Genomic DNA, 15851 nt, shown 5'->3' with positions numbered 1-15851 from the left:
ACAACAGGAATATTAACTTACATGATGGCAGAATTTTTTCTTTTCTTTATCATCATCGCCATCAACTTTGATGGGATGGTAGAGATAGGTGTTCTTCGAAATCAACCGATCAAAAATCCGCAACAGACTGTTCATGAACACCGATTCAAAATAAACCGTTTGGTGGTGCTGCTGGTGGTTTTGTGCTATTTCCGAGCGGTCTGCCTGCCTGCCTGTGTTGCTCAGGGGACCGTGCGTCCTTGGCCGACTTCACAGGGAGCTGTGCAACCGACATAAACCGCTTAAAATTTAGGGTGACGTTATTCCCGCGTTCTAATTGGATACCCAGTCGATGAGACAGCACCGTGGAATTTCCCTGGAGTGGTGAGGTTGGGAGGGTTTATATCTGCGGGAAAACGTAGCGCACGTCGTCGTCGCCCGAAATGACGTACGTCACTTCGGGGTCACTAAGAAGACGGCCACACACCAGGAAATATGGCACTTCGGACTGCGTGTTTATTACTGACCCTACTGCAACTGCACTGAACGCGGAATAAAACGTGTAAAAGCAGACGACGCGAGGAAGCTATCCGCACTACGGTAGTTCATCGTTTCTCCGCAGGGCGCCGACACCGCTCGATCTCGGAGCGATATTCGCTCCGAGATCGAAGTGTTCAGCGATGACGTGCTGACACATCGATAGTCCTGGTGCGTAGCAATGAAAAAGGCTTCCGTGATTTCCCTCGTGATTTGTTTATTGTGCTTTGCTAAAATATGGGGGAGGGGGAAATATAAAAATGGTAGTGGGAGGTGTCAGGATGGTGTCCACTTCATGGATGCACAATGTTCCTGGAGCCTAATGTTGATACATCTGCTGGTTTGTCCTGTATACACACTTCCGCAACGTAGTGGAGCTCGGTAGACGACATACTGCTGGCATTCTACGTGTGGGTTTTTGTCGCGAATACTACAGTTTTGCTTCTCTCTTGGGCGGTTGACCTTGGCACAGACGGAATTCAGCTTGATGGGCGCAGACATGACCACGGGGACGCATGTCTACTAGCAACATTCTTTAGGTTGTGGGATAACTTGTGAATATACGGGATACATACTGGTCGCCACCACCAGGTGGTTTGCTGTCTACGCACCACGGAGTCATTGCAACCCAGAGGAACTCTCGTTTCCTATCATCATCATCATCACGTCGTTTCCTCGCAGCGATTGCCATACATCATCGAGTTTTCCCAAAAGCAATCCTCCACAATCAACCCTGCATCCTCCTTGGACATTTATGCTACCTGAAATCTGTGTAACCGTACGCGATGTGCACTGAAGGTCAGCTCTGCCGACTGCTGCACTGAAACAGTGCTATCTATTCATGGTGGAAAATAACCACAAGGGACAGTATTTTCACCGATGGATCGACGACAGCAGTGCCACCACCACCACAAGCAATGGGGTAGAGTATCACCCCTGTGGATGAAACTCCCCAATCGTAATCACAAAATAAAGTTTTTTTTTTTATTTGGAGTTCGCTCTGCGTCTGGTCTGGTTGTCCCCGTACAAAACAGGGAAGGAATGACACGGCTGTCTCACAGAGCACCCTCAACAATGGAAGAACTAGTCGCCGTGCTGCTAGCTCTTCAATATGTGGTCGTATACCCGTCTGTAGCGCAATGAGTCATATACGGTGGTTCAGAGGCTGGACTTCAAGCCGTAATATAATTCCTACGTAATGGATGCATGGTACCCGCAATCCAGGGCACTCCGACTGTATAGACGCAATCCAAGGATGCCGGCCACGCATGCCTGAACAAACAGGCATACGAGGGAATGAAGCCCTCATGAAGTAGCGGGCCTTGTACATATGTCGTCATCAAAACATCTTGCGCCGTACGCCAGAGCAGATGTGCAAGGCCTATTGAGGTCTCTTACACAGACTATGACTAGACAGCAATGGCTACAGGGCGACCTGAACTCCTCGCTGGGGCATCTAGTAGACCCGGATCTGAAATTCAGTGTTCCGTCCACGTTACCTCGATCTGTTTAGATGCTTTTGTACAGGTTCCGTTTGAACGTACCGTACGAGCGCCAATTCCTCCATAAAATTGCGAAGCCTGGTTCAGCGAACTGTACACTTTGTGCAACCGTGGAGGACACTAAGCATATTCTCGTACACCGTTCCATGCATCTCAAAGGGCCACTATGAAATCTGCTCTCGACCGATTGGACAACAGAAACCTTGAGGTATTAAAAGTGCTTGCTGAGTACTTGGCTACCTGGCACACGGGATGCTGCCTTCTCAGCGTTTGTCACTTTTATCCGAAGTAGTATTCATGTGCCTCATTGTGTACTACGCTAACCGCTGATTTGGTTTGTGTTTGTTTGATCGCCTCCACTAGGGCAGGCGAAAGAGGCGTTTTTTTCTTATTTCATTTTCTTTTATGTTTTGTTTGGGAGGAGGGGGTCTGTTTATGGTAGTAGACGAATTCATCGTGTGATGAGTTCAAATCTCTCCCATATCCATATCAATCCATATCAATATTGCCATATCAACATCAACCTCATATTCATTCCAAGATAGATCTGCAGTTAAACATAAGCGTAAGTATGCTTGTTCGAAGTGGCATGGTGGGATGAACGTAGACTGCGAACATTGCAACATTAAAACCAGTCGTGACATTAAGGTTGTAAAATGGTGGTAAGACAAACATGGAATACGTGGACTCCATAAACCGCCCGCAGTTGTTTATAGAAGAATGGTTACGTTAGCACAGTGTACGTGTTCCTCATTTGGCTGGGTGCCTGGATCATCCAGGCTTGCGGATTTCACTTAATTTTTGTTGTCCCAGGGGGTGTTGTATGTAGTAACATTTCTGCCCCACACATTCCAACACTGCGACAGGATCAAGGACGAGAGAAAAAAAGCAAAGCAAAAAGCAAAAAACAAAGAAAGAAAAATCGAGCTGGTGAGTGAGTGAATAAAAAGAAGAAAATAGATTGAGAAAGTGGCCCCACCAACGAGCTAGTGGCAACGACGTAATATATGCTCAACTGTACCTTCTACACGTATACAGTAATACTTAGTAACTCTTCCTTGGGAAAACACGGAAGAGTTGATGCAACAAGTTCTACACGCCGCAGGTGGTCGAAATTATCCGCAGGCCTACCCTGCGGCACGTTCGGCATGTTTCCACACAACTGTGGGCGAACTCACCTTACGTGCAAATCTACTATCAATTATTCTGTGAGTTCTATACGTTATTGTGCGGTAAAATTCCATGTACCGGCTCGTAAGATAATATTCATTAGTATTAAGATAAAGGTCGAAGCGAATAGCATGTCAAAATTTCCTATAGAAGCGAGACATTTGATATTTTCACATTTCTGCTATAATTATCATCATCATCGCCACAATCGCTGTATTTTAGGAGCTTCGTTCGACGCTATACAGCTAGGGTGTCCCAGAAAACGTGTCATTGAATTATAATAAAAAAACTACACCACCTAGAATTATGCGGTCAACGGCATTTGTTCTTACTATGTTTTTGCCACCTTCTGATGTGAATGTCGTGTAACGTAAGTTTAATTATGTAAGTTTTTGCGAACTGAAGTCGGAAATTTGCCAAGTAAAGGTAACTTTTTTACCCCACCAATGTGAAGAGCGTGTCTAATTTACTCAAGTTAATGATAATTAACAGGGATATGCAGGGGCTATCCCATCAGAAAAAATAGCCGAACATCATGCTCTACGGAGGTAGCGCGCGACAAATTTTTCAGCGCAATCCTTGTCAGTCCGACGAAAGGAGGTTGGAAACCTGGAAAAACAGCTGCAACGCAGAAAGAGATAACACAGGTATGGCTTATCTCGTCCGACTTTCGCTGGGATCGCACTTTCCCTCTCCCAATTTCAGGAACTGTCACTTTTTCTACTATCACTCTGTGGGCTGGGTTTCGAACCTCCTTTCGTCGGATTGAGAGCGATCGCGCTCAAAAATTCATCGCGCGCTATGGTTCGGTGCTCCGAAAAGCATGATATTCGGCTATTTTTTCCGATGGGATAGCTCGTGAATATCACTGCGAATTATCATGAATTGGAGTGAACTCGGCACGCTCTTCATATTGGTTGGGGTAAAAAAGTGACCTTTACTTGGCAAATTTCCGAGTTCAGTTCGCAAATATTTACATAATTAAACTTGGAGTACATGACATTCACATTAGGAGGTGGCAAAAACCTAATAAGAACAAATGCTGTTGACCGCGTGATTCTAGGTGGCGTAGTTTTTTTATTATAATTCAATGACACGTTTTCTGGGACACCCTGTATAACAGACCTGCAAAGCAATCAATTAAAAAAGACCTATAGCTACTGTAATTAGTTACGTTCTCTGTGGGTAGTAAAGTCCTCAGAGATTAATTACTTCGAGGATCACTTTCGATAGTGTGTAATTGTCTCTTCAACTTAATTACTTATGCGAGTAACTTGCAATGAACTTGCAGTTACTTGTGGAATTGCTATGAAATCTCGAATGATTTTCACGCTGTTTGCGATTTTTACGTATTCACGAAAGACAATATTATCGCGACGTTTCGGACATACAAAAACTTTAGGAATGACCTGCTTTTGAAGAGGAAGGAGGACATTAGGGGAAGGTGGGGCAGCATGGGACAAGATGAGATGCAATTGAATATAGAATTTTTATTTTTCGTGTAAAAGACAAAACAAAAATCTAGCCATAGGCACATTCTCGGAGGTCTAGAGCTTCTGATCTGTAAATCAGTAGCCGGTTCTAAAATAAACACATAACAAGAAATTCAGAAATGCAAATTGTCTCATCGTGCCCCAACCCTCCGGGCAAGACGAGACATCGCGTGGAGCAAGATGAGACACTCCGTGGTAATGAACTATTCAAATTAGTTTTTGCAGTTCAGGCACCTACACAGCCCCATTGAATCCACCGCCTACATGAAGTGCAATGAAAGCACAGGGAACCCGGTGCTGTTTCCCTCCACCGTCCTTTGAAAACAAGGCACCCCCAGTCTGATGTGACACTGGTCGCTTGCTTTTAAGTGAGCTTCTGCTTTGCTGGAAATATTCTAGGACACAGGAAGATTTGCTGGAAAATCCTAGGCAATATGCAAAAGAAGGAATCTGTGAGGAACAAGCATAAAGCCAGCTAATACTTGCCTTATCAGTTTCTAAATTACATTAAATTTAAATTTCCTTGCATTTAAATTACATTAAGTTCTCGTGTCTTGCCCCGTGCGTGTCATCGGATGCATAAATTTTTCAGTTAAACACGGGATAACCAAGAGTGCCCATATTTTGCATATATTTAGATGAATGAATAAAGGAATAGGATGTGGATTTACATTGACAGAATAAACCTGCGACACGCTGCTACACAGCTGACAAGAAAAAAGTCTACAGAAAATCGCGCCTTTTTTTGCGGGTCTTTACATTCCAGGCAGAAGTATCCGATTTTTTTCTTCTCTTCAACGCAAACCCCAATCTGTACAATTCTCACGTGCAATAAGGCGGAGGGGGGGGGGGATATGTTTATTAAAGATAGAGAGGGGGGGGAAGGTCAGACGGACATAAGGCGGACATGTAGAGCCACATATGAGTAAAGTTTCAAGCGCACGGAGCAACGCGGCTCAGAGACAGGCGGCGTCGAGCAAAAAATGTCTCATCTTGCCCCGTGTCTCATCTTGGTCCATCTTACCCTATATGCTGTTGTAGCAGACGACACAGATGGCGTGCGCCGTGCGCAGGCACATCGAGTTTTGCACGCCCCTCGTGTTACGCGCCAGCCTTTGGCCATTCTACTAGGCCACCCTGATCGAGGTCAGTTGGCACCCAGCCGGCAATAAAGAACCTTCCGTTGCAGTCCCTTCTCTGACTCAACACTGGTGACCCGAACGTTCGCAACGTCCATGAACTACAACGTAGCACCCGGTGCAGGGCAGCCGTCCGCCGCCCCTGCCACCTCCTCCGCTATCGCCCCACACCCCGAGGGTTCAACTGCTGCATCGACCCCTTCGACAGTGCAGCATCTCGCCGTGCGCCTCCCGTCCTTCTGGCCGCAAAACCCGCAAGTCTGGTTCTTGCAAGTGGAGTGCCAGTTCGCGCTGGCTGGCATTACCAACCAAACCACGAAGTACCGCCACGTCGTGAGCGTCCTACCTCAGGATGTCGCCGCCCAGCTGGTCGACCTGCTTGCCACTCCCCCCACGCAGAACCCTTATGACACGCTGCGAACTGCTATTCTCGACCGGACCACAGCCTCCGAACGGCAAAGATTGCAACAGCTTTTGACAACCGAAGAGCTGGGCGACCGCCGGCCCAGCCAGCTTCTTCGCCACATGCAGTCGCTCCTTGGAGACAGGGCTCCATCTTTCGACCCTTCCCTTTTGAAGGAGCTATTCCTCCAACGACTTCCTGCCAATGTGCAGATGATACTAGCTACAGCTACCAGCCTTCCTCTTCCAGACTTGGCTGCTCATGCGGACAAAATCATGGAGGTTTCTTCTCCACACATCGCCGCCATCCCCGCTGCAGTTGGCGTGCAGCCAGCCCATACCCACTCCGTGCCGATCCCTTCTGGCGGCGATTCCCTTGCCCACTTGAGGGAAGATTTCAATCGCCTATCGGCCATGGTCGTCTCTGCCATACAACAACCACGGGCACGCTCGCGGCGCAGAAGCTCCCGGCGCTTCCGTTCCCCCAGCAACAGACCCACTGCCCGCCCACCAAGTCATGCCCGCGACGGTTCCCCTGCTCCTGGCCTTTGTAGGTACCATCGCCGTTTCGGCGCAGAGGCCCGCCACTGCATTCTGCCTTGTACCTGGGAGGGAAACTCTTCCGGAGGCCGCTAACGGCTGCGGCCGTCTCCGCCCCGTTCAGCAGCCGATTATACTTCGTCGTCGATCAGACCTCTCGTACCCGCTTCCTGGTCGACACGGGGGCCGAGGTTAGCGTGCTCCCAGCCTCCGCGGCAGATAAGCGACGCAAGCCCATTTTTCACCTCACGGCTGTGAATAACACGGGAATCCCTGTCTTCCGACAGCAGTCCGCCACTCTCAATTTAGGACTGCGCCGAAGTTTCGCTTGGTTATTCCAAGTCGCCGCCGTCGACCACGCGATATTGGGCGCTGATTTTCTTCAGCATTTTCGCCTAACAGTGGACATGGCACGGAAGCGACTGGTGGACACATCAACAAGCTTGTCGGTGCGCGCCTTTGATGCCCAGAAGACACCCATCAGCACTGCCACGGTGATCGGTGCCTTATCCTCTCCCTTCGCTGCGCTGCTGAAGGATTTTCCTTCATTAACTCAAGCGCCGGATTGGTCGAAGCCCGTGGCCCATGACGTAGTCCACCACATCCACACCTCCGGCGCCCCCGTCTTCGCCCGCCCACGTCGTCTGGCGCCCGAAAAATTGAAGATCGCACGAGCCGAATTCGACCATATGCTTGCAATGGGTGTCGCTCGTCCGTCTTCAAGCAGTTGGTCTTCGGCACTGCATATGGTGCCTAAGAAAACCGGCGACTGGCGCCCTTGCGGCGATTACCGTGCTTTGAATTTAGTCACCATTCCCGACCGCTACCCTCTGCCTCGCCTTCAGGACTTTACCGTGAACTTGCAAGGCGCCACCATCTTTAGCAAGATCGACCTCATGAAGGCGTACCATCAAATTCCGGTAGCGCCCGACGACGTCAAGAAAACCGTCATCACCACCCCGTTTGGACTGTTTGAGTTCCCGCGCATGCCTTTTGGCCTGCGCAATGCGGCTCAAACATTCCAGCGGTTCATCGACTGCGTCGTGCGCGGTCTGCCGTTCGTCTTCGCCTATATTGATGATCTGCTAGTCGCCAGCGCCACCCCTCAAGAGCATGAACATCACCTCCGTGTCCTGTTCGAACGTCTCGAAGCCCACGGAATAGTTGTCAACTCTCAGAAGTGCGAGTTCGGGGTGCAAACGGTCGAGTTCCTTGGCCACAAGGTAACACCCGAAGGCATCTATCCGCTACCAGAAAAGGTCCAGGCAATTACGACGTTCCCGCAGCCTCACTCACTCCATCAGCTGCGGCGCTTTTTGGGCCTCGTTAACTTCTACAGGCGTTTTATCCAGCGCTGCGCCGAGACCCTTCGCCCACTCGAACAACTCCTTAAGTGCACGAAGTCACCGTCCAGCTCACTTCCTTGGACACCTGAAGTCGACGCAGCCTTTCAGCGAATCAAGACCGCCCTCGCACAGTGCACTATGCTGCACCACCCCAAGCATGATGCCCCCACAGTCCTCATGGTTGACGCATCGGGGACCGCTGTAGGCGCAGTTCTCCAGCAGAGGATCAGTGACGCTTGGCAGCCTATCGCATTTTTCTCCAAAGGCCTGAAGCTCCCCGAAACCAAATACAGCACCTTCGGACGGGAACTTCTCGCGGCGTACTTGGCCGTTCGCCACTTCCGCCATTTTTTGGAAGGTCGCGCATTTACCATCCTGACGGACCACAAGCCCCTCACGCACGCCTTCCAGTCAGCCAGCAGTCGGTATTCTCCGAGAGAGATTCGCCACTTAGCATTCTTGGCTGAATTTTCGACCGACATCCAGCACGTTAGGGGTTCCCGCAACGGTCCTGCCGACGCCCTCAGTCGCATTTCCTCCATTCCAACAGTCACTGACCCCTCGTCGCCGGACGTCATAGCCGAAGCCCAAGCCCACGACGAAGAGCTCCGCCTTTTGCGCCTCCGCCCGAGCTCCTCGCTGAAGCTGTTGGATTTCCCTGTACCCGGTTCTTCCCGCACCATTTGCTGCGACACCACGACGCCCCGGCCAAGACCCTTCGTCCCCGCCCACCTCCGACGGTCACTCTTTGCTGCGCTGCACAACCTGGCCCATCCTGGCATCCGTGCGTCTCAGCGCCTCGTAGCTGACCGCTATGTGTGGCCTTCCTTGAACAGCGACGTGCGAACCTGGGCACGTGCCTGCCTACGCTGTCAGCGCTCGAAAACTCACCGCCACACTGTGACCCCACTAGGGCGTTTCGCTCTCCCCGACGCCCGCTTCGACATGGTCCACCTGGACATAGTGGGACCGCTGCCCCCGTCCTCCGGCAATCGCTATCTCCTCACCACCGTGGACCGTTACACTCGATGGCCAGAGGCGTTCCCCATGCCAGACATGTCAGCCGAAACTGTCGCCGCCACCTTCTTGTCTATGTGGATATCGCGTTTTGGCGTACCCTCCCAAATCACAACTGACCGGGGGCGGCAGTTCGAAAGCCAGCTCTTCACCGCTTTCGCTACCCTCCTCGGCACCACCAGGCTACGCACAACGTCATATCATCCTGCTTCTAATGGCATGGTGGAACGTTTACATCGCCACCTCAAAGCCGCACTCATCGCCCACGAAGACAGAGATCACTGGGTCTCCCACCTCCCTCTCGTGCTCTTGGGTATTCGTGCCGCCCTTAAGCCGGACCTCGGATGCAGTTGCGCCGACCTCGTCTACGGCTGTTCACTCCGCCTCCCCGCAGAGTTCTTTAGCCCGTCGAAACCCGACATATCACATTCGGCCCTCCTTCAGCGCCTTCATCGCTCTTTCAGCATTGTGCGAGCAACCCCGTCGAGAGCTGCATCCCACCATAGCCCCAACATCCCCCAAGACCTGCCTACGGCAACCCACGTGTTCCTGCGGACAGACTCGGTGCGCAAGTCCCTCTCTCCGCCTTACTCCGGACCGCACCCTGTCCTCGCCAGGAACGACAAAACATACCGCATTTTGGTAAACGGGAAAGAGGATACCGTCTCGGTCGACCGGCTGAAACCGGCGTACCTCGAAAACCCCGGCATTGTCGCCTCCTTTGCGCCCGGTTCCTCGTCGTCCGTCGCTCCTAACAGCCGCTCCTCTGCACCCGGCCGCTCTAAGCATGTCTCATGGCCGGACAGCCTGGGCTGTCTCCAGCGGGAGGGCCCTGTAGCAGACGACACAGATGGCGTGCGCCGTGCGCAGGCACATCGAGTTTTGCACGCCCCTCGTGTTACGCGCCAGCCTTTGGCCATTCTACTAGGCCACCCTGATCGAGGTCAGTTGGCACCCAGCCGGCAATAAAGAACCTTCCGTTGCAGTCCCTTCTCTGACTCAACACTGTCTACATGGAAATCATTCCCTCTGTGTTTTGCACAAGTTAAAAACAGGCCCGTTTCCTAACATTTTGCTGGGGCGTTCACTAACTTTCTGTGATGCTTTTGCTGCCATAGTTTCAGTTTGTTCTTTTGTCTATGCTAAGCATAATCATTTCATTTCCCATTTAAATATACCTATACGTTCCTTGTACTACGTTCCTCTGGAAGGAAGAAAAACGTTATCCAGGGTGATTTCACACCATATCTGCAGGGAAGCCCAGCTGACCTTTTCGGTTATTTCCCTTCCAGCATATGTGGAAACCTAGCGTATGCGAAGCATACCATTAATGGAAGTAGCTGAAAATCATCGATAGTTAGCTTTTTAAAAAGAAAGCACTCAAGAATTAATATGTAAGCACTGCTCTTCTTCCCAAATTAGAGGCCTTGTATCTTTGTAACTATTAAAGCATGCTGCTGTTTTTTTTTCCCTACACAGTGTTGATGTTGCGACGTACTGATTGTTTGCTTCTTGCGGTTCTAGGTTGTGCGAACGTGTAGCTAGATGATCGTAAAGCTGTGCACTATATGAAAATTTCCCACTTTTTTTCTGCTCTTCACCGCGTTGCTCCAAATGGGCGCTTCTTAACATGGCTGGTATCCTTCTATTTGCCTCGAAACGCCCTTTCTGCTCTACTAAGCACGTTCTTGAGTGATCTGGAAGACTGGAGCATCATTTCTACACTCTGAAAATATGTGGCAGAATCTACAACGCCGTTATTGCTCACACAAAAGCGGGCGTCTTCACGACTATAGCAAAAAAGAAAAAAAGAAAAAGCAAAAAAAAAAAAAAACGCATGGAGGATACAGGATGAAGGGTGGAGATGCGTAGAGGGTGCGTGGGTCCGTCGGGGAGTGCAAAGTGCTAAAGGGGTCGTTGGGGGGGGGGGAATACGTCGTTGGGCAATATCCGCTTCCTGTAGAAAGAGAACAAGGCGAAATAGATGGTGGTGGTGATGGCGGCGAAAATTGAGATTTAGTGAGCGCGCTTCTTGTTCGCAATCTGAAGAGCAGGGTTTGTGTACTGCGGGAAAGTCCTTTCAATGGTAGATCAAATCGATGATTTTGAAGGATGTCTCGGATCCCAGGGTGCTGTGTAAGAACTATGTCATAGGTGACCAATTTCTGTCGCTGTCTCCCGGGGTTGGCAAAGTGGGGCTAGTGCTGTGGTGGAAAGCAGAACGTTAGTTGGTCCGCTTTTTCGTTGCCACTAATGCCGACGTGGGAGGGAATCCATTGCAGGGAGATGTCTCCACCGATTGTCTTGTGTTGGGCACATGATGTTCGGATACACCGTGCTAGAATGCTATTGCATGTGGGGTTCATCACCATTTGGAGAGCGCTCAGCGAGTCCGTGAGGATGATAGCATTAGTGATTCCCTTGGCCCGCACCGCAGCTGCTGCATGAAAAATTGCCAGAGGCTCGGCCGTGTAGAGCATAATGGGAATCGATGTGATTATCCCTGCCATGCCATATTTTAGGGTGGTATGTAAAAGGAGGAAGTACCGCTCCTACACTCGGCGTCAACGGAGCTGTCTGTCAACACCAGAGTGTGTGTGTGAAGCGCATACTGGGTAGGACCTCAGGAGCTGCCTTGGATAAAAATGAGAACCCCATAACATTCTGACGACAAATCACTGCATAGGATGATAGCTTTATCACTCCCGGTTTTTGAAAAGCACAGGGCGCGCTCTCTTCTGGTGCAATTAACATGGATGCATATGTGCACAAAAAGGCATACGCCTCCAGCTTTCTACAAATCCTGGAAGTGAACGATGTTATTCGGAAAGATTTTTCTCTACGTGCACGTTACGCAGTGAAGCTTGTTTTCATGAGCAGTATTCCGGGACACCCCCTCTGAAACCCGGCCTAGGCCTGGTAGCAGAGGACCACGCAAGGAAGTTTACAGAGTGGTGAGTGAGCCACGTGACAACGAAAATATTTGGGGAGGGAGAGGAGTGAGGGGAGGAAGAGTGCTGTACATGTGTTCGTTTCTGTTACTGTTAAAATTTCTTGCTGCACAGTCCCGGCCGTGTTTGGTAGCACATATTTCACACATCGAACAGGTTTTAACTGATACGTACAGCCTAAAAAAAGAACAGGAATTTTAGTCCTTTTGAAGTCTGTTGCATTAGTCCTAGTTAGTCCCACTGAAGTTTGGGGACTACTTCCAGTGTCGTGGAGTAAATTTCAGTCTAAAACGGAAAAGTCAGAGACTAAAATGGGGAGCCCCAAGAGGAACTTTTCATTTCCCATCATTATCATCATCATCATCATTATCTCGTTTCCTCGCCACAATTGCCATACATAATCTAGTTTTCCCCAAAACAGTCCCTCCAAAATCAACCCTGCATCCTCCTTGGACATTTCTGCTACCTGAAATCTGTGTAACAGTACCCGGTGAGCACCGAAGGTCATCTCTGCCGTATGCTGCACTGAGACAGTGCTATCTATTCATGGTGGAAAATAACCACACACGATCGACGACAGCAGTACCACCACATTACCACCAGCAGTGGGGTAGAGTATCACCCCTGTGGATGAAACTCCCCAAGCATAGTCACAAAATAAAGTTCCCTTTATTTATTTATTTGGAGTTGGCTCTGAGAGGGAATGAATGACACGGCTGTCCCACAGAGCACCCTCAACAATGCAAGAACTAGCCGCCGTGCTGCTCGCTCTTCAATATGTGGTCGTATACCCGTCTGCGGCGCAATGGGTCATATACGGTGGTTCAGAGGCTGGACTTCAAGCCGTAATATAATTCCTACGTAATGGATGTATGGTACCCGCAATCAAGGGCACTCCGACTGTATAGACGCAATCCAGGAATGCCAGCCATGCTTGCCTGAACAAACAGGCATACGAGGGAATGAAGCGGCTCATGAAGTAGTGGGCCTTGTACATATGTTCTCATCAAAACATCTTACTCCATACGCCAGAGCAGGTGTGCAAGGTCTATTGAGTTCTCTTACACAGACTATGAGTAGACAGCAATGACTACAGGGTGACGGGAACACCTCGCGGCTATATTTAGTAGACCCGGATCTGAAATTCAGTGTTCCGTCCACGTTACCTCGCTTTGTTTAGACGCTTTTGCACCGGCTCCGTTTGAACGTACCGTACGTGCGTCAATAGACGAGTTCAGAAAATCCCAGAGTGCTTAGCGTCGCTTTGAACTGTGGGAGTTTACCAATACAAAAAAAAAAAAAAAAAAAAAACACGGGTGGTCTCCAAACTGTTCAGATTTCTCCCTACCGGTCCATTGTCCGCGACGTCTCAAGGTCAGCGAAAGCGAAATGTGAAGGATATTATTCTTCGTTCCCCCGCTCAGCAAGCGCCCAGGATGCAATGCGTGCGCAAAGAGCACTGGGATTTTCTGAACTCGTCTACTCCTCCATAAAATTGCGAAGGCTGGTTCAGCGAACTGTACACTGTGTGCAACCGTGGAGGACACTGAGCACATTCTCGTGCACCATTCCAAATATGCATCTGGAAGAGCCACTATGAAATCTGCTCCCGACCGATTGGACAACAGAAACCTTGAGGTATTAAAAGTGCTTGCTGAGTACTTGGCTACCTGGCACACGGGATGCTGCCATGTCAGCGCTTGTCACTTTTATCAAGAGCAGTACATTGAACGCAGTCTACTGGGACCATGTGCCTCACTGTGCACTACGCTAATCGCTGATTTGGTTTGTGTTTCTTTTATCGCCTCCACGTAGGACATGCGAAAGAGGCGTTTTTTTCTTTCTTTCTTTCGTTTTCTTTTCTGTTTTATTTTTGGGAAACAGGTCTGTTTATGGTAGTAGACGAATTCGTCCTGTGCTGAAGTCAAACCTCTATCTTGAATTTTTTTGCCATATCAACATCAACCTCATATTCATTCCAAGATTAGCAGTTAAACTTCAGCGAAAATCCCCCGGCTGAATAATTCGAAAACGGCGCCACCTATCGGGAAACTGTTTTTTTTTGTCGGTTAGCATTCTTGATGCGCCGGCCACAAACTGGCCGCTCAGTTTCTCATTTGCATGCGCTCATTAATTAAGTAAAGACCCTGACTTTTTTGTTTTACTTCGCCGCGCTCTGGTACCTGTGCCGTGAGACACTGCCAAATCAGTAAAAACATAGCTTGGACTTTTAGTGATTTTTTCGAGTAGTTAGCTGGATTGGGTTTACAAATTTCTTGCGTGGAGCAGAGCAGGAATGCGCTCTTTCGCTAAACTATCCTGCGCTGAAATTCGTGTCATCCACTTGCATTGGTGGCGGGCCGGTCGCTAGATAAGGAACAGCCGCGAGCGAGGGTTTGATATCGCTTCTCGTTTTCTACTAAACTCGTAAACAGGATTGCGGTCGTGTCATTGGATGGGCGATACAGTGCGCGTTTATCGCCATAATGACAATCTCTTGCCAATGGCGATAAAGCTATTTCGCGCGGACGAAAGTGGGTTGCTGTTAACGTGGGTAGCATTGCTATTAGATGAAGTCTTTTGTAGCGAAATACGCAATCGGTAATCATTTCATGGCAGTGTGTGCCACCAGCTCCCGTGGCTCAGTGGCTAGCGTGCTGGCCGTATCACGTCAAGACTGGGAGGTACCCGGGTTCGAATCCCCGTGGCGGCTGTGCTCTTTGGGGTTTTCCTCAGACGCTTTCAGACATATGTCGGCACAATTCCCTTAGAAGTCGGCCCAGGACGCATATTCCCCCACGGCGACAGTCGTGACGTTGCCCACCTATGTGAGGCCGACAACCACCTTTTCACCACAAGCCCTTTCACCACCATATGGCAGTGTACTATCTCCAGAAGGATGGCTAGGTAGAAATAATTTATTTTTATAAAACCACAAATAGCTTTATCGCCATTGGCAAGTGATTGTCATTATGGCGATAAAGGCGCACTGTCTGGCCCGTCCAATGACATGACCACAATCCTGTTTACGCGTTTACTTGAAAACGAGAAGCGATATGAAAACCTCGCTCGCGACTGTTCTTTATCTTGCGGCTCCCCCGCCACCAATGCAAGCGGATCAACACGAATTTCAGCGCAGGATAGTTTAGCGAAAGAGCGCATTCCTGCACGGCTCTGTGCAAGAAATTTGTAAACCGAAACCATTTAATTACTCGAAACAACCACTAAAAGTCGAAGCTATTTTTTTACTGGTTTGGCACTGTCTCAGAGTGGCCATTACTACGACACAGCTACCAAGGCACGACGAAGTAAAAAAAAAAAAGTCAGGATGTTTATTTAATTAACGAGCGCATGCAAACGAGAAACTGAGCGGCCAGTTTGTAGCCGGCGCATCAAGCATGCTAGCTTCTTTCTTCATCTTCATTCATCTTCTTTTATTTTTTATTTATTTTATTCTTCTTTCTTCATCTTCATTCTTCTTCTTTTCTTTTTTATTTATTTCATTCTTCTTTCTTCATCTTCATTAATTGTCTTTTTGTTGCGGAATAGCAGGCCGACGTCCCGTTTAGCTGACTTTCCCCCAGTTTTTTTCCCTTTCGCCTAAGAGTTATATTCCCCCCCCCCTCGAAAAAAAAAAAAAAAAATGCGCCCCGATAGGTGGCGCATGTTTTCGAATTATTCAGCTGGGGGATTTCCGTGAAACACTCTGTACACTTGTACGACGTGGTATGGTGCGATTAACGTAGACTGCGAACATTGCGACATTATAACCAGT

The sequence above is a fragment of the Ornithodoros turicata genome, chromosome 3 (assembly GCF_037126465.1).
Source record: "Ornithodoros turicata isolate Travis chromosome 3, ASM3712646v1, whole genome shotgun sequence".
In the NCBI taxonomy this organism is placed as follows: Eukaryota; Metazoa; Arthropoda; class Arachnida; order Ixodida; family Argasidae; genus Ornithodoros; species Ornithodoros turicata.
This window is presented reverse-complemented; position numbering follows the sequence as displayed.